Source organism: Adiantum capillus-veneris, chromosome 15 (genome assembly GCF_014529385.1).
Source record: "Adiantum capillus-veneris isolate H3 chromosome 15, ASM1452938v2, whole genome shotgun sequence".
Taxonomy (NCBI): Eukaryota; Viridiplantae; Streptophyta; class Polypodiopsida; order Polypodiales; family Pteridaceae; genus Adiantum; species Adiantum capillus-veneris.
Window position 1 is genome coordinate 91804083 of NC_140945.1, and position 20105 is coordinate 91824187.

At 39.7% G+C, this 20105-nt stretch overlaps 2 pseudogenes; both read left to right on the plus strand.

The window, feature by feature from the left end:
* The first annotated feature begins 11680 nt into the window (after positions 1-11680).
* LOC147441057 (histone H3-like centromeric protein cnp1 pseudogene) lies at positions 11681-12627 on the plus strand (annotated as a pseudogene).
* Positions 12628-12717: 90 nt separating this feature from the next.
* Positions 12718-13654, plus strand: LOC147441058 (uncharacterized; annotated as a pseudogene).
* Positions 13655-20105: the final 6451 nt, after the last annotated feature.

The following is a 20105-nucleotide window of genomic DNA, read 5'->3' on the forward strand; positions in this document are numbered from 1 at the left end:
GCTAGCCGCTGAGATGCCATGCATACCGTGGCCACTTTCTTCATAGCTTGCTTGTCACATCTTTTGTCTTAGCTTCAAGAGAGGTCTCCAAAGGATAAAGATAGGGTCGTGCTTCAAACTTGAGCTCCTCAAAGTAAGAGGCAAGAGAGCAATCATGAGGCAACAAAATACCACCAGCAATGTTGCTCAAGTCCTCCACAAACTTTGTGGCCCTATCAAAAATCCTTTGTAGAAGGCCCTTTCTACGGATCCAACTACATAACAAGGAAGATGAGAAAAAACTAAAATAATCACCAAAAACTAGCAACTCTACATCAAAGATTCTTGAAAGTCAAAAGAAACTTTACTCACATGCGATACACATGATCTCCTTTCTTTAAACCATAAGAGGATCTAGTAATCTTATCTGCCTCAAGCAAGGAAACCCATAACAGTTTGTTCAAGATAGGAGCATCCTGCATAGCAATCAAGTTCAGTTTCTCAAGTGTAGCCCAACTATCAGGACCCCATTTGAGTGCAAGAACTCGAACCATCCAATCCGGTCCAAGATTTGGATCAACAATATTTAGCAACTGCAATTTTTGAGGAACGAATAGAAAACCAAGTTTAAACAGCTATTACACTATGTGCAAAACACCCAAAACAAAAATAATTCAACCACCTTCCCAACGGTTGACTAATGATGTAGGTTTCCGTAAAATAAGCGGATTGTGGAACAAAATCTAGGTTCTGTAAACTGTTTTTTTTGGATGTGATAAATTTGTCCCTATCAGCTAAGAAATTCAAGGTCTCGAGTATGTCTAAATGTATGGCTGTATGGAGTATTGGACGGCATTATGTCTAATAGGAAAAGGTATGTCTATTTGGTTGATGATGCTAATTTTTGAAAAAAAAGCTACTTAATAGGAGGAATGTACGTGTGAATGTGATACCGTAGGTCTTTGAATAGAGCCGGAAATTCACCAAAAAATTAATAAAAAATCTCAAAACAGTGAGCTGTAATGGTCGGATACCTGGGTAAGTTGTAATACTAGTAGTTCGGAGTACTCTGGTTACATTGACTGAACTTAGGCTGATTCAGTTCTTAGTACAGGTGCCTAATAATCTAAATCATCTAAAGAGACTTTGAATGCACTGAAAATTGATTTTAGATGCGTTGCCATATCGGCTGATACTTTGTAGGTATTAAGAGGCATCACATACCCTATTATGGTAGTAAATAGATTTTTTTACTCGCTCGTTTTTACCATACTCGCTCGTTTTCACTGATTCAGCATATCGACAGATTTCTGCTGGCCGTGGCCGGTTTGACCCTGGGTAATTCAATAAAATAAGCTTGACATCATTTTGCTCGCTTCGTATTCTCTCTCTAATATATATGAACATTTCTTTGCCTACTATCTTGCAATATATACAACGAAAAGTTTCTAGGTGATTGGTTTAAAAGTGTCTCGATAATATAAAGAATGTCATCAATTTCCCTTTAGTTGATCTTGGCTAGTTACTCTTACTTCTATTCTATCTCGGACGATGTGTGGGCTGGCTCTATGGACTGAGTTGTCTAGGGTATTATAGCTTGAAATCTGGTTTATAACTGGCTTGTGCAATAGTATGTCAGTCATGTGATAATAACAGAGGTATTATTTGATAAAGGTTGTGAATATAACTAGAAAGGGCTTTGGTTTGAAAATCGGTAATTAATCAGATCTTGTTGGGATATCTCAGTTTTTTTCTAAAAATATATATATATTTTTTGGAGTAGGAACTGGTAAAGTTTGATTTTTCTATACTTCAAATTAAAAAGGAGGGGTTTTTCTTAATGAACTGATATCTGGCTCGAGATTGCGTATAGAGTGAAGTTCTCTCTTATCTAATTAAGGAAGTAGTTCTTTTCAGATTTGATAATCTTCCTAAAACCCTACTTAAAACTAAGGTTAGGCATGGAAAATTTTATAAAGTTAATCGAGAAATAACCAGTTATATAGCTGCTCTATGGGGATTTTACTTTCCTTATCGATTTGGCAATAAGCCAAGGACCTTTTTTTCTAAAAAAAACAAGATACAAGTTAAGAACTGTGTTTTGTTTTACTATGACATGGATAACAATTGGGATGCCCAACATCACCTGCATACAGTCACGTGCTAATGAATTGTTTTCTTGTGGCTATGGGTGCAGGTGAGGGCTACCTTCTTTGATTAAAACATTCTATTCTTAACAAATGGCGGATCTCTTAACGTGAAGGAAAATTTCCTAGACTTTGGGATTGCGATTTCCCGCAATATATTCTGTTATCTTCATTACCTTGTACATAATTTATTTTCAACTGCAATTCAGTTAATGTACAAATCCATTGTATTATTCTAGAATTGTTGGTCTGTGAACAGGTAGTGTTCGTTTGCGTATATATATAGATTTAGAACTGCTACACACACACACCGAACCTTTCCATTCCCCACCCGCTCACTCACGTTCTCCACTCTCTCCCTCGCTCTGAGTAGTCGGCAAGCCTGCAAGAGAAAAAAAAAAGATTATATATATATATATATATATATATATATATATATATATATATATATATATATATATATATATATATATATATATAAATATAAACTATAGTAGTATATAGTTTATTACACCTCCATTCCCACACACACACACGCTCACGTATACAAACACACACATTCACCTACGCACATATACACACACACACACCCCCTCATCTCATGCTCTCTCGCCATCTCTCTCTCGGCTCGATAATTGACATCCCGCACACACCATACACAAACACATATACCCATACATATAAGCACTCACAAGCACATACACATACATACATAAATACACGGTATGCGCACCCACACAACCATATACACACACGCGTATACACACACACCAAAAAAATACAAAAAAATCGAAGGATATCGACGACATCGACGAACAAGAAAGAAGGCGGTCAAAGCACGCGCCGACAACAGAAGCAAGCAAAGGCGTCGAAGGCATGCCGTGGCTGACCCCGAAAGTGACAAATGCGCTACACCGATGCACCAGCGAGGCCGTCATTCACCAGCATCTCGTCCACGATGCCCTCTTCAGTAAAAACCGTAGGTTATCATCATTTTTCCTAGTTTCAAACCAAATCTTGTAAAAATCCCAAATTTGTAAATTCTCATCTCTCTAGGTGATGGTCACAAAGGTCCACCTAGAGGTTTTCCTTATAATATTTCCCAAGACAAAGCAAGGGTCAACCACCCAGGGCCCACCGCCTTGCTTTGTCTCCCCTGATTAGATTACCCTAATCACACGAGATTATCATAATCTAAAGCAACCAACACCTATAAAAAGGCACAGAGAGGTCACTATGAGGGGGGGGGGGCAAGTTCATTAGAGGTTAGCACTTGGTAGTATTTTGGTGGGAGGATTGGCAACATTTGCATCAGAAGAGAGGGGACTTAGCATAGTGATTTTCTTTGGGAATTGTACTATGTAAAGGAAGCTATGTCCACATCTCGACTCCAACGGTCAATGCACACACACTCATGTTAGCAAGTTTTCATGTCAATGAGTCATCTCTAGAGAACGCACCAAGTAGGTTCACTATCTCTCCCTCTATCTCTCTATCACCATGATGTGCCACCTCACTGGAAATAAGGTTGCTGTAAAAATTGCAAGAGAATAATTCTCCCTCACACCCCCGAGGGTTTTCATCACCTATCGATTCTCTCTCTCTCTCTCTCTCTCTCTCTCTCTCGCTCGCTCTGTGTGTGTGTGTGTAGAGTTTGTGATATTTCAAATCATTGTTGTCTGCGTCCTAGCCACTCAAAGCTAGGTGGTGCCCCTTTGTTCGCTTCACTGTGACCGGCTTGCGGCGTGCATCGGCTCCCGACATTATAGAGGCCGTCGGGTTCCGTGTCGTGCTGTGGGCTCGTCAGTGTCTTCAAGGTTTCTCCATCAACCTATGGACAAGCAACCTCACGAAGAGTTTTCCTCTTTCTCTTGATGATGTCAATGATCTCCTCGTGGAATTCACGCTTTGACATGCCAAGGAATTCTCCTAGAGTAAACTCAATCTTGCTATTCAAAATCCTATCCTCCAAGACATTTTTTAAATCTGTAGCAACCTCAATATCAGATTGTAGTTTATATGCTGGGCCTTTTGTCTTACCTTTTGTTGGCTCTTTCTTCTTTCCTATTGTAGACTCCTCCATGAGTACTTCAAGTGGAGATGCTCCTTGTGTCAGGGGTGCTTGGGAAGGCATTGAGTTGCTTCTTTCGCCACTTCTAGAAGCTCTTATTTATGGTCCTTCATCAGCATTCTTGCATCTGCGTTTCTCTTCTACAATAGTCTCATTTTGCTGGCATTTTGTAATGCGAGCATGCACTAACAATGAGTCCACTTGATCATCCCATCCCGTTTCTAGACGTATGAAATCACCTGCCTCACGTAGAATCTCTTTTGTAAGCTTTCCCTTTTTAGCTAATTGCATGACATTTGACCAAATTCGACCATGATGGTCACTCACCACTTCATCACTAAGATGCTCAATTTTTACTCCATAAGTAGCTGCCTCAACTGAAGAGGTGGCATGGTTAGTTTCCATATCTTCAACTAAGATTTGCATTCCCCCCTTCCCAAAGCTAGTTCTCAAGGGTAAACCTGTCTCTCTTCAGTGGATTTTACCATCCTTAAAGAAGACAACATCTTTTGTCAAAGCATCACTGAAACTATCACAATCCCTTCTTACATGGTCTGTATTATCACACCAAATACATCTATTAACAAACCCTTCTTTGGACTATTGTCTTTGCCTAGGAAGTGGCCCTGATGGTTGGCCTTTTTCTTTAAATTTTGCAAGATTCACCTTCAAGTCACACATTCTCTTCACAAGCTCATCTAGCATAGACTCATGAAACTTAGGAGCTATAAAAGTAGGCTTTACCATTTTGTCAGAAGTTGAGATGGAAGGACTTATAGTGTTTACTACCATCTTGTCCCTTCTTCTTTGTCGTTTGACAAGCAGTGAGACAATACTTTCAACTTCATTCCAGTCGGTCTTTAGTCCTTGCTCAGCATCTTTATCTTCAAGAAGAAGCTCCAAATTTTCTTAAAACTCTTTGCCTGCAGCTTGTAAAAAAAGATCTGTCTTCTGTGCATCGAATGTGGCCCTTTCCATTAGGGCCAAAAATGACTCAAAAAGGGCTGTGTAAGGAATTGGTTAAATTACTAATTAGCAGAGCCATTTATGGTCAAAACGGCTCCAAATTTGTCTGTTTTGGTCATTTAAAGAATATCTACGCAATCTAATCTAGATACATATCTCTAAATATTCAAAAAGATATCGTTTTCTTCACATTCTTTTGTGGTTCACCTCGAAATTTGTTTTCATTTACTTCACAAATAGTTGTTTCCACTTTTGAATCACTCAATCTCTCTTTTTTCTCTCACCTTTCGTGGGCCTTATCTCTTCTTCTCTGATGCACCTTGTTCTGCTGCTATGTTATTTCCATTATACTTTCTGCTCCTTCATTACTTACAATGACTAATTCATCTTCCATTAGTGATAACCGCAAGTTTCACTTGAACATTAAGCTAAGCCAGGAATATGCTACTACGCGGAGTGTCTATCAAAGACCAGTTACAATTGCAAATGAAGCACAACAACTTCGCAACGAGGGAAAGAAACACATTGATATATGGACAGATGGAAGCTTGTATCCACCAGATCCTAGCACTGGAAGGTATCCATCTTTTCACACACCTCATGATTTGATGAGATTTGTTTGTGATGGGGTTGATGGCTTACTAGGATATAGTTCTAGGTTATCTCATTTACACATTGATCATACACATTACATTCAATATCTCAAAACTGTTTTGTCTTCAAATGCAACAAGAATTTGAGAACTTGAAAACCAAATACCATCTCTAAAACAAGAAAATCACCAACTTCGGAGTTTAAAAGAAACTCCAATAGGATTAAGAGCACGAGTAAAATGAATGAGAGATGTAGTAAACTTAACAGAAGGTTCTGGACAAAGAAAAAAAAGATTAAAGATTACTAGAGAACATGTGACTAGTCTTTTAGGATTTGATATGTCCAATGTTCAAGAAAGGGTGAGATTTTTGAATGAGGTAATGAACAAAAGTGATATTCTTAAACTTTTGAAACTTCTTGAAAATCAAACTTAGAAGAAATTGGTATTTCAAAATTTACTGAAAGATATGGGTTTACTGGTCCAACCTTCTCAAATGCAAGAAGTTTGTGACACAGTGGGGGTGAGTAGAAGGGGTTACAGGGCCATCTCTAAAACCTGGTTTCAGGTTTTAAAGTATTACAAGATTAAAGATTTTGGGTTGCCTAGGCCTCACAATGTTGGAAAAGTTAGGACTCTGTTAAACGAAGAAATACCCGAACATTTTGGAGAGTACTATCATATAGAAGTGCCATATGAAAAACAGAAAAAAAAATCTTCTTTTGAGTATAATGTTTTTGATAACATTTGGATGAGTATAAAAAATGTTCAATCTGCTATGGTGAGATACTATAATATGCAAGAAGTAGATTGTGAAGGAAAACTTATATTTGTTATGAAATTGGATGAAGCTCAAATTCAGAAATGTCAAAAAATGGAAAGAGTATCCATATCCCTTATGAATAGAGCATTGGACTATAGCCAGGGTAAGCTTGATTTCCCATACCACAAAACTCAATCAGAAATGGAACTTTGGTGGATCGGAGCAACTCAAATACTAGTAGAAAATCACGATACATTGAAATGGCTCTTTTTGCAGACCGATATCCCTTCTGTTATACAGGACCAAAATGCAGGTGAAAAACACTGTGTAAATGGCATGGGTGACTTTTTTGTAGAATGGCACTTGAGTGCCGACCTGAAAGCATTAAAGTGCATGTTTGGTGTATGTGGAGGTGCCAATACCAAGTATCCATGTCTATATTGCATGGCAAGCACTGGAACAAAAGGATGGCTTGCAGAACACGAGGTTGGAAAACCACCATCGAGAAATAGTATGAACGTCATCGACTACCCATCGTCTTCTATGATTCCGGATCCAATTCTAACAATAGATTTAAAAAATGTACATATATGTACAATGCATGCAGAGATTATAACCTTGGACAAATTGCTTCGACTCCATCTTGATTATGCATATTCTATTAAGCCAACTAAACTTGCAGACGAGTGCATAGAAAAATGCGAGGCTTTGCTCTCTCAAATGGGTTTTCATGGTGGTCAACTGCATCTAAAAAAAGATCCTACTCTTTCAAAAGGAATGGGTCATGTTTTGCAAGATGTTTCAATGGGTGGAGCAAAAGCCAAAAGATTTTTGAGTAACCATGACAACAAACAAGTTGATGCTATGTGGAACTGCTGGAAGGATCTTTGTGTAATAACAACCAATGTCAAAAGTAGACCCCAGATGTAGCCAACAAACCCATGGAAGTGTGGAAGAAGCTCGACAATTTTTTGAAAGTTTTGAGACAACAAGTTAGCTCTGCTACTTATGTAGATGACTTTAAAAAGACAATAAAGCTTTTAATAAGTGCTATTACAGATGCTTGGGGAGAAAAAGACATCACATATTACTTGGTGAGTATTCAGTTACTTTCTAAAGTTTGGATAGTATTTTACATTGCATCCTATTGAGTTCAACTATCTTTTTTTTTTTAAAAAGCATATTCTGTACGTGCATGGACCATATTTTGCAAAACAAGGACCCCTTGCAACATGGAATACTCAAGGAATGGAAAAATCTCACTATCAAGCGAGGACTTCTTTTTTCAAATGTACGAGAAAGAGAGGGGGACAAAGAAGGAGCAATACACTAAAGGAATTATTCGATTGGTTCTATAGGAGGCAATTACAACGGATGAGATCAAACAACCATGCTGCTCAACCATAGATGGAGATTAATGCTTCACTTTGAAACTTTGTACCAAATCTTTCTAAAGAGATCCAAACTCAAAAAAGATATTTTGGTGCAAAAAATTATCAAATTTACATCAGGTTTTTATTTTTTTCATATCTCTAGGCATGTCACCCCTATATCTCAAAAAATTTCTTCTTTTATAGACCCCAAGAGGGTTGACATTTGTCTCCTCAGCTACTGCTACATAGCTAGAGTAGCAAAGACAGTATCCTGCTCTTGAGGCATTGAATCCTGCAGCATATCCAAATATTCTAAGTGCTGCTGCTCTCTCAAGTAGCATGATCTTGTTTGCATTGATTTGAAGGGGAGTGTACCCCTAAAAACCGTGACAATATCTTCAGGGCAAACATTGGCAACCCAGGATCTTCAAAATACTGCATGTGAAAAGCACAGAAGGTGGCACTATCCAATGTAGGCATGTAGTGCATGAGAGAGGAGGCATCCCTTTTTGAAGAGCCCTCTATTGCTTTCCCTCTCGAACCTTTAGATCTCCCAAGAAAATTTTCTTTGTTAAGGAGTTCAATTTGCAAAACAAGACATAATGAGTAATTAAAACAAACTTGAAAAAAAGAAAGATTTCAGAAGGGAGATCAAGGTGAAACTAAATCTACCTTTTGCAACCCATCTTCGGCAATGACTTTTTCTTGAAGGAGATTGCATGATCCGGTCATCTCTCTTATGTCAACTTCCTTTCCAATTTTTTTCAGCTTAAAATCTCTGACAAAAGATTGGATGCCAAGCTCAACAACTCTCTTCTCAAAATCCTCATCTTTGAGGAAGGTTTCTCCTCTTCCACTCTTCTCATGCATAGAGCAAGTGTATCAGGAGCAAGCATAAAATATTTATTGGATATCTGAGGATCAAGTGCCAAAAACTCCGCTTTTGACTCTTCTTCTGTGTTAATAAAATCTTTGGCCACCTCAGAAGCTTCAAAAATGGTTGCAATACAGTAGTCCTCCCTCATATTAAGCAGACATTGGATATGATGGAGAGGGATATACTCTTTTCCATTGATATAGAAGTAGGGAAGGTTTGGAATAGTAAGGGAAGCTTCAGACACCTCTACCTCATCTGTTGGCTCATCAATGACAGTACTAGCTCTAAATTGAGCCACATCAAAATTTGCACTCTCCTGCTCCTCAGCTGCAACATCAACTTCATCCTCTTCTAGAATTTCAATTTTCTCAAGCTGCAAAACTGTGGAAACATTTTTATTTGTTACCTCTTCATCTCTATCTTTCACTTCAACAGCTTTGCCTTGCATGTCAACTTTAAGGAACAAAAAGAAAAGAAAGGCAACTTCTTTTGGAACAAGGTTGCAAGGCTTTGAATGTAATTGACAAGAAATGGTAGGTGGACAAACAAAGGAAGTCTTCTTAGAAAATATTCCAAACCTCCTTGTTACTTTGCCTTTCTCAATTGAGTTGGTAGTAAATTTGGTTAGATGGCAATAAGTCTTGCCATCTAAAACCAAACACTTGCCTTCAACTGCCTCTTCAAACTCTTTGAATTCTTCTGACAAAAGTCCTTCAAATTGTCTAGCAAAACTGCAAGATCAAACAAAGGGTTGAATATTTCATATGCTTTGGTATACACTTCTATGTCACCACCATCCATCATAGCAACCAATAGCTTCTCACTTGGACTCTCCTCCAAAATCTCCTCCCGACCTTCGTTCATGGTAGAGAAAAAATCAAACCGGTGAAGCTACCTAGGCACAGGGTGAGGGTCGACAAGTACGCGCCAAAGTGATATAGAGAGCGATAAGGGGGGAGGGTGTTCCACAATGTACAAAGTGCTCCGGTTAGGCATAGGGTGAAGGTGTCGCAACAAGCACGCCCAAACGAAGAGATAGGAGAGGGTTCCAGGATGTGCAACCTGCTCCGATCGCGTCGTGCGGGAGCTGCCTAGTGGAGCCCAGTAGAAGCCCAAACCACACGATAGATGCCCCACCCGGGGTTTGCAAACGGGTACCGTCGCGTCCTATGGGACGAAGGGACCTTGAGAGACCAAAGCGACGCGTAGCACTAGTGGAGAGAAGTAAAACAAAGGCAATTTCTCTCGTCGTGTGGGACAATTAAAAGTATAACACCAATAAAAATCAAGATCAAGCTTTATATAAGGTGCAAAAAATTACCGTTATGGACATGTGTCAGCCATGTAGACGTACCATGTGGCTTGCTTCCAACGTTCATCGTATGGACGGTCGGCTGTATATAAAGCTCTCTCACGTTGTTGGGCGCATTTTTGACACCCCGTTTTTTGTAAATTTGTATATACGGACATGACGACCAATGTCAAAAGGGTGTGTGGGCTTTATTTTAGTGGGTTTTTTAGCTTGCTTTAGCAAGCACATGTACATGCACTGCAAGTCACTAGTCTAGTGACAACTGTCGGCCCACTGTAAGTGCCCGTGAGTGAGTTTTTTGAAGAGAGACTTGTACATAACTTAAACTCATGTACAAACTTAAAAAAATTTCAGCCAAACTCCAGAAATTTGCAGGTTTTGGGTCGTTGTGGCTTCTTGATGCTTTTGGATGCAGTTTTTTGCCCCGACTAGCCTTTTCTACGTGTAGTCGTGCTGGGACAGCTTTTTGTTTGCGTCAATTTTGCTCATGGCGGCGTATGGAATCAATTTTGGTCATCTTCAGCTTTCTCGCCAGTCATTTTTCAAGCTTTAAAGTGCCCCAATTGGAGTTGTGCTCATCAGGTTACGACTAGTTCTCTCCAGGGTTATGGCTATGGCAGCCTAGTGGCAAATTGTGTGTAGACAGATTCGGAGGGCATGTATCTATGAATTGTGGAATTGATGTTGAAGTTGTGGTTTTGTGATGTTCAATGGTGAAAGGGGAGGCCCTTGTCTTCATATGCATTGGTCGGCGTGTGCTGTAAATCCGTGCTTTGATAGGGTTTTGCTCCTATGTGACATAGTCTCTTGGGTGGGCGACGGCTAGTAAATTCCCAAGGGTCTACTCCTAATGGACTTGTGGTGTTTCAAAGGGTTTTTTCAAAGCTTTTGGTGTCTTGTAGTTCTCTTTCAACGCTCTTGGGTGAAATCGCTATAGAGGTGTTTCAGTTTGCTGTTTCCCAACAACGTGCTCATTTTTTACCTTCCCCCAAACCACACATTCGCATCGTGACGTACCTCCTAAACGAGCCGCACATCCCCTTTGTGCAAGTCTTATCTCGACCCGCGCTACCCCTCCTCGCCCAATTCTTTGCGCTTTCGGATTCTTTCTTATTCCTTACCCGTACGACGCGATACGGGCAAGTGCTAGACGGTGGGTGGCCAAGCTATTGCATCGTGCGATTGTCCTTCCTTGATTCATTGCCAAGATCAACAGCTTCACATACGATGCAACTCGGACATGTTCTAGCATGTGGGTGACCCGGCTATCGCGTCGTGCAGGTGTCCTTCATTGATTCATTGCCAAGGCTCAACAGCTTCACATACGACACGATCCGGACATGTTCTAGGATGTGGGTGACCCAGCTATCGCGTCGTGCATATGTCCTTCCTTGATTCATTTCCAAGGTCAACAGCTTCACATACGACGCGATACGGACATGTTATAGAGTGTGTGTCACCTGGCCATCGCGTCGTGCAGGTGTCCCTCCATGATTCCTAACCAAAATCATTAGCTTCACATACGACACGATACAGACAGCTTGTAGATTGTGGGTGACCCAGCTATCGCATCGTGCGGTGTTTGTACTTTTTGACCCAAATGGCAAGGACGAAGCAAACTGCAAGAAAATTCTACCAAGCCCCAAATGATCCAGAAAAAGATGATTTAGAGAAAGAAGATCCAGAGAAATCACCACCTCCACAACCTCGTCAGAGGCCCAGTGCTAGAAAAAGGTTGAATTATCAAGTCAAGTCTTTAAGAGAAATAAGAAAAGCACAAAAGTCTACTTGTCTATTGATTCCAAAGCTACCTTTTATGAGGGTTGTCAAAGAGATATCAGATAGACTTGTGAACATGATGAATATCAAAACTTTTGTCTCAGTAAGGTGGCAATCTCAAGCTTTGATGTGCCTTCAGGAAGCTGCCGAGGATTTTCTCATAGACTTTATGAATGATAGCTACATTGTAGCTGCATTTTCTCACAGGGTCACACTTAGGAGCAAAGATTTGGTGCTTGTGTCAAGGCTGAGGTACAAGTTTGATCAGGCTCTTGAGCTTATTCCCAGTGAGGATCTTAAATCCTTCCAAATTTTAAATATCCCTCCTTCCAGGCAGCATAAAGATTCAGGGGTTGTCATTGAGGATGCTACACATGAGTATGAGACAAGAAAGGCCCAGGATATCAAAGCAGGAAAGGAGGTTGAGAGGGAGCAAGACATGATATCAGAGGATGCTATCCTTAAAGAGCAAGTAGAAATTTTAAGAGCATTCAATTGTCTTCTTTATCAAAAAGTTACAGGCCAAATGGTGGTGGATGTCTCCTTGTTTGGAGATAATGAGTTATACTTGGACATATTCCCTCAAGACACAAGTATGCTTGTAAACCCCAACATTGAGCTTGGTGACACTGTGCTCTTTATCTGTCTCAGGTATGTGTTGCTTCTTTGCTAATTATTAGTGCATGTGCAAGGCAGGCACAAGGGCCTCATTGGGGGGTGTGTTTTCTTTTTCAGGTGTCTTATGAGGGAACTTCCAGGAGGCTCTAGCTATGCAAATTTCCATACTTGACCCTCTAGTGACACAATGCCTTTTTAACAAGCAAGGAAGCCTTTCAAGTTTTTTTTGAAGATTTTAACATGCTGACCTACAATTACATAATATACCCCTATGTTGAAGGGTAAATCTTAACTCGTTACATATTATTTTTAACATTTTGTGGTATTCCTAGATAATTGTTATTTTTTGTAGAGGATATTGGAGTCTTATTATCTTCAATCTTTTGGAGAAAGATATTATATTTATGAATTCATTGTCAAGTATCCATGGGAGAAGTAAACTGTAAGTATGAAGTATGATCTATGCTTGATGGCCCATTGTTTTCTATTAGTAGCTTTTTGATTCAATGTCTTCTTGCAGTGCTGCCAAACTTATTGTTGGTCACCTGAGTACCACAAATAAGGATTACAATATAGAAGGTTTCAAGTATGACAATCAAAAAGTGCCTTTACAAACACACTCAACATCTTGTGGATGGAGGGTGCTTGCCAATTCATGGAGATATCTTGAGTCAAGGTGCCGGATGACTACACTCACTGTAAGTGTGTGTACTCATGTCCTTTAATTCCTTTTTCTATTTGTTTCAGTTGCATGACTATCCAGAGTCTTAGGTCACGTGGGTGAGAGAGAAGGCTATTTCTATGGTTTTGGAAAGATCAATAAACCCAAATGATCCAGAATCTCCTTTGCACCAAAGAAAGGTAGAGCCACAAAGGGTTTGGATGCAAAGAAAATGGATTAGAAGAAGAAAATTCTTGCAAAGAAGATCCATACAAAAAAAAAGGATCCCAAGAAGAAGAGTCCTACAAAGAAGAGCCATGCCAAGAAGAGTCCTGCCAAGGGGAAGAGTCCCACCAAGAAGAAGATCCTTGCCAAAGGGAAGACTCCCACAAGAAGACTGCCAAGGGGAAGAATCCCACCAAGAAGAAGAACCCTGCAAAAAAAAAGATCAGATACAAAGGGCCATCCATTCAACTCACCATTGAAATTCAAGGTTCAAAAGCGTCGCACAGTTAAGAACAATAAGGGGGAGGCACCTAGCTCACCTTTCAAGCTACCATTCATGTTGCCAAAGAAGGTTGCCAAGTCACCCAAGCCAGCCACTCTACAACTAATATTATCACCAATATGGAAAGTTTCTTTGGTGCTCCATCCGTCTCCAAGTACATTATCCAGTTAAGTCATAGAAAGTCTTCTATTAAGCCACATCGTCTTTGTCCTCTGCAAGTCCATTGTTTTGAAACATGCCACAAAGACATGTATAGGCAAGAACCATTGAACTTTAATCCTTCTTGATATCCTGCTCGGAGACTTAGCTTTAAGGATGTCTTCTTTGATCTTGGATTTGAAGCTTGATATACTACATGCATCAGGAGCTTCCCAGTCAAGTGAACTTATGGTGGGAGCGGGTAACTGATATAGTTCTCCATATGCACATTCTCATGATGGAACTTTGTATTCTGCAAAATAGACAAAAAAATCCATTGTTTTGTAAAAGGAAGGTGGCTTGTCAGCATACATAACATCTGCAATCCCTTTATGCATTGCTTTGAATATCCCACTTAGACTCTCCACAGGCTGCCATTCCATAGCTGTTGAAGGAAATATATCTGGAATGGAATCAAAAAATGAGAAAAAAATGGGAGAATAAAAATTCACTGTATCAAATAGAAGTTTTTTTTGTACTTATAGTAAGAATGCAGTGTGGGATGTTCTTCCCAATCTAACACCATATCCTTGGCCATGTACACATGCTGAACCTTAGCTAGCCAGCCATTGTCGGCGGTCACTTTGAAAGCAAGAACATGACCTTTCCAATGGTTTTTTACTTTATCACGTTTAGTTCTCTTCACTCTGTGTACACCTTTGCATGAAGAAAGAATTGTTACCCAGTCATTCACACGAAAGATATAGGCTTCCAAAGACCATCCTCTCTAACGTTATGAAAGTCACAAGAAGTTATGTTATGTGAAGGGCGACGTGCAAAAGACGCCATGGAAACTCAGAGATCAGAGAAGAAGAAATAAAATATAGAGACGAAAAGACTTAAACCTCTCACAAATTAGAGAGAGAGCGAAAAAGGTATACTTTTGAAAAAAGTAGGTGATTTGTTATTAATGCTCTTGTTTTGAGAGCCTTCTGAGATAGATTTCGTATCTTTTGACAACGTTTTTGTGAAATATAAAATAGAATAAAAGATGGGACTTCATTACTTTGGGCCGCAAATTAAATGAGCTCTCTCGTCGAAAGCACCCAAATATAACAGTTTTAGCCTTATGATCAAGACATTTAGCGGTTCTCCGTCAAAATAGGACCACCAAACCCAAAATAGAGGAGACAAGAGTGCCATACTTTAGTATATGTGTCAAATAACTATTGGACTATTCCTTAATCCTTAGATTAACAAACAACCCTTTTTGGGTCGTTTTTGGCCCTAATGTGTCCTGGTGAGTTATGCATGGCACCGCTCAAATTCCCTACGTAGAGCTGTTATTGATAATGATGGGGGCTTTTCACAAGCCAAGCTCCCATACCCCCCTTCTCTCGTCCCATACCCCCTCTTAGGGAGGGAGTGATAAAAGGCATTGGAAAAAGTAAGAAAAAAATAAAGTATGATTATGTAAATATATAAGAAAGGTAAAATAGGCCACCTCATGCCTGCGGGGTAGCCCATCCCCACCTTGCCTCCTTTTTTCTTCATTGTTGCCCCGCCGTGTGTCCCTTTTCCTCTCCTCCACTCAAAAGTTCAACCCCCTCTCTCTTCCTCTTGTCCTTTCTCCTTTCTCTCTCCCCTCAAGCTACCCCACCTCTCACCAATAATCCATTATAACTCACCAATAATGCACCCTAACTCACATGCAACTTACCCTATCTTCCAAAATAGTATACCCCACCCCCTCTTTCTCTCTCCTATCATATCCCATGACCCAAATACCCCCCTCTCTCTCTAAAGGGCACCATATCTCTTGTCTTGTAGCTAAATAACCTTCCCCACACTCACACACACTCAGTTTCACTGAAAAAGGTGCCCACAGACCCATCCCCACCTAGTGGTTACCTGATTTTTCTTGTGTTTACACACATCTGCACACAGATTCACCTCTGAACACACTCCCCTCTCTCCCCTCTTCTAATTACTTTATTCTCCATGTCACCTCTCACTTTTTTTCATCAACCCATCTCTCTCTCTTAGTCTCTCTCTCATGAGACTGTTGTTCTGGCACATATACACACAGCCAGACAAGTGGGGCCCACAGTCACATGGCCTATGTAGATAATGATTTCTTCATTTCTAAATTCTAGAATTCTTCCCCCCTCCTCCCCTATATAAAGAGGGGTCACCATCACACTAAATACACACACAACATCACCAAAGAACACACTATGCACTGTGTGTGCCTAGTGCACACACACACACCCACACCATCACCATCACCATGCTTGTCTTGAGCATGACCTCTACACCCTTGGCTATGGAAGATGAAGGGCAACTAAATGAAGGATGATGGCCATAACCCTCGTGCGAGTCTTCGCCATCAACTCCCACCTATCCACCATGTGCTCTACCACTCTCTCCCTTCTCATTCCCCTACCCTATGCTCCCCATTTCATCGCCTTATTCTCTAAATAAAGCTTGAGGTTTTGTGAGTATGTTTTCTTGCAATGTTTTGCCCATGTGAGGTGTGCAGAATCGCCACCTAACCTTGTGTTTGGAGTGAGCTTGTGTATGTATGAAGGGTGTGCGGATTCGCCATCCTTTTGTGGTGCCTAAGTACTAAGCCGCTATACCCCCTCCCTCACTCTCTCTCTCTCTCTCTCTCTCTCTCTCTCTCTCTCACTTGATCTCATTCCCTTTCCTCTTCATCATTACTCCCAAGCATCCATCTCTCTTGGATGAAAACTTTGTTATGGTGGTGTGTTGTTTGTGTCCTAGCCGCTGAAGCTAGGTGGTGCCCCTGTTTGCTTTACCATGACAGGCTCAAGGCGCTCCATTCGGTCCCCGGTGTTTTAGAGGCCGTCGGGGGATCGGGGTTTGCTTTGCTCCCGTCAATAATACTTACTTTGGCTTGACTATCTATTTTAAGAATGTCCTTTTGGTCACTTTCTCGAAGTCCTCCATGAAACAATCCTCCTTTAAAGCTACTTTGAGTTCTTCCCAGTTTCTCCCATGCCCATCTTTAATTCCCATAACATATTCCCTAATTTCTGGAGCAGCAACTAGCTCAAAGCTTTAAATCATCACACCTTCTAACACGCAATGCAGCTCCATCTCCTTCACATACTCGCATAAGTATTTGATTACATATTTGCCATTGAACTGATCCATTCTGTTGACGATCGCTTATATAGCCTTGGTTGCTGAAATCTCTCTTCTTTAAGTGGCATGTTGTTGTTGCTTGAACATTGCAAATGCTTCAAACATTTGCATTGTTGCTGGGTCCAAATGTATACCCTATTGCTCAACATGATCACCCATGGTTACCCAAAAACTCTCACCCTCGCACATTCGCATCGGGTTCACCAAAAATATGTCAAGAAATTTAAGGTCTTTCCAGGAAAGCACAGGGCTTTTGGCTGTGAGATTTTGTGAGAGAACTCCAAAAACTATATGAAGGAGTTAAACCATAGATGCTATGAAGTCTAGGGTTTGGAAGGAAGTGCAATCAAAGAAGCCCTACTCTTTCTCTCTTGCACTCACACACTCAAAGAAAGAACACAAAAGAAAATATCAAAACAACACAAAGATAAAAACATCAAGGCTATGATCATATCGTATCATGGATAATATGAAAGGATTAATAAATGAGTTAATGGCGTTCGGTCTTTGCCAACCAAACAGGCTACAAAGTGTTCTTTGGAATTGTAGTTTTGTGCTTACTATAATATATATGTTTTGTCTAGTGATTGGGATGAATTGTGTGTACATATCCTCTTGGTTCATAGAAAGATAACTACACTTACGTCAAAAGAAAAGTTATAGTCTATACGGGTTAGTATGAGGGGATCCGATGAAAGAAGTATTTCATTGAGCCTTTCTAGGCCAAAGAGAAACACTATACGTTGTTGAAAGTGTATTTTATGGCTAATCCATACATTAATTCTAATAGATCGCACAGAGTGGAAGCGATAGAAATTCTCATTATGTGGATTATTCATCTAGGATAACTATAATATGTGAAAAATGTAGATATGAGAGAAGAGAAGAGAAGATAATTTCCCTCCCAATCCCTATTCTTGTGTTAGCAGCAAGCTAACTCAGATACCACGGATACCATTTTTTGGAGTTCTCATTGTAAAAAAACTTATTATTTTGATAAATCGGGAATATTGTAACTCCTATTTTTTTGGGATAAACCTTATAATTGTTGAGCCGGGGCTACAAGCTTCCAGATTGTATCAACCTGACATTACCTATCTTTGGTAGAACTCCCAGATTATTAGCTTTGACCACCAAAAACCTTGGGTAAGGTATAAAAGCCAATTTGTGTAAGTTATTATTAAGTTTTGGATAATGAAATACATAGTGTGAGCTAACGGTGCTTACCTTTCTCCTTCTCGTGCTTCCTACTCCCTCCCCGGTTATCACATTGCAGTCACATTTGTTGCAATGCAACCGCAAGTAAGAGCTCTACGCATTGACGTAAGCACATCACGTTATTTCGTAGTTTTTGGCATTGTCGGTCCACGGCCTAATTTCATCAAAACTAGGAACTTACACTTTCAAATCAAAGACTAAGCATAGGCAGGGTATTGGGGCATCATTGCTAAGCATTTAGATGCATTCTGTGTCGAAAACGACTAGGTCAAAAATCCACTGCTGTTAATAATTGCGATTTTGGTACATGACCTAAAGTGGGATTTGAGACCATAAGCATGTGTAATTAGGTCTTATAACCATGTCCTAGAAGTTTCGTTACGTTTGGATGTCATTTGATGCTGCAACAGATGTGGTTTGTTTGCCGATGAGCGATTGGCCTTTAGTGATTTCTGTCACTTGAGTGTAGCATGAGTTAGATGCGAGTTGTTAGTTTTTTTCCGAGAGATTGACACCCTCTTGTAGCCTCTATGCACTAGTCGAGTCAGCTTCATCCCATGGATTGACAATTTAATCATCGTTCTCGCTAATACTGCAATAAGATAGGATAGTGAGGTTAGACACGCGTCCCACATTTGGCACCGTTGTGGGGGATCAAAGAGACATAAACGTGGAAAAAACACGAGTGTCTTGTGAATTTATCCTTAACTTCCTCTAGGATTGCCTAGATTTCAAAACTTTCTTTTAGAAACCGCATAGCCTAAGATTGTCGTCTTTTGCTGTGTAGAGGTAGCTTGGAAGTAATCGTACTTGCTGAGTGCCTTTAGGATTGTAGGATTGTAGAATGGATTAAGATTTTGAGGATGATTGATAGACGAGACAAGTCTTAAGATAATGCTCAGAAAACCTTAAAAGACAAGAAAATGAGTGTTTGTGGACACTTTCCACAACCCCATTGCATGAGAATCTAGGAGTAGGGTAAGTAGAATCCAAGGTGGATTTCAGAACATTGCTTTCTCTGAAAGAATCATTGTGAGTTGTTATTGGAAGTTGAAAAATATTCAGATCTATGACTAGAAATAGCACGAAAAGACTCCACACCACTCAATCCGGCTGGAGAGTAAGCTTAAAAGTTATCTGAACCAGTGGGAAATCTCAAGGACACTTCGAGGTAAAAATTTTAAGAGTTGACCAAAACTCAGATTATTTATTTTTTCTTGATATTTTAGGCTAAGTTAAGTTTTGACTTGATCCATAGGCTTAAAATAGCTCATAAAAAGACTATCCAGTGGAAAATTGCAAAAATTGGTTTATTTCAAGCTTGAATTAATAATTGCGATTATTAACTTTCAGCTCAAATTTAACCAAGGTTCATACCATTGACTCATTGCATGTGTACAACAACTTTTGTAAAAGCACAAAAGATTTGGATCACCAAACTGACAAAAAACTGGGTAAAAACTAAAGTTTGTATTGACTTTCTGAATCTTGAGTGTAAATTGGAAAAAATTTGTTCAAACTTGTTGAAATCTGATTCATAGGCTTATATCAATGTGACAAACATGTGTACATGCTCAGTTGACCAAAAAGATAAAAAAAAGTTACTAGTTGTAAATAATCATGATTATTTACATATGTCCCATTTTTTAACTTTTGACCAAGTTGGCATACCACTGTTTTACCATGTTGTAATAAGCCCATAAACCAAATTTGCTAAGATTTGGATCATTGGATTGAAAATTGTGACCAAATTTGCAAAGTTAGTCTGCAGACAAAAAATTGATGACCAGTTGACCAAACTTGTCCAAACTTGGCTAGAGACCTTAGCTTGAGGTGCTTAATAGACTTGTGTCAAAGTTGGGGAAAAAATTTACAAAAATATAGTTGTAGTAAATAATCGCGATTATTCACATTTGCTTCAAAACTTGTAAA